Consider the following 459-nt stretch of genomic DNA (forward strand, 5'->3'; position numbering starts at 1 on the left):
TCTTTGCAAAGATTATGAAGGATCATATTTGTGTGCAAGTCCAGCGGGAAAAATAATGCTGCAGGGCAACCAGCATGGATCTGTAGCAGGCAGATTATGCCTGACTAATTTGGTTTCGTTTTATGACCAGGTCACAAAACAATTAGATGCAGAAGTAGAGGTGGATGTCATTTTCTTAGATTTTAGGAAGGCCTTCGATACTGTATCTCATCCCATTCTCATAAATAAATTAAGAGGCTGTCACTTAGATACGGTGCAATGGCAAATAGGCTTGGGGGTCGCACTCAGAGAGTGGTCGTAGACGGGTCAGTATTGACTTGGAAGGATGTGGATTGGGGGGTCCCGCAGGGCTCGGTCCTTGGATCTGTACTCTTCAATGTCTTCATCAGTGACGTGGATGTGCGCGTGAAGTGTACCCTGTCCAAGTTTGCGGATGATACCAAATTGTGGGGGAAGTGA

Source organism: Alligator sinensis, unplaced genomic scaffold (assembly GCF_000455745.1).
Source record: "Alligator sinensis unplaced genomic scaffold, ASM45574v1 scaffold387_1, whole genome shotgun sequence".
Classification (NCBI taxonomy): Eukaryota; Metazoa; Chordata; order Crocodylia; family Alligatoridae; genus Alligator; species Alligator sinensis.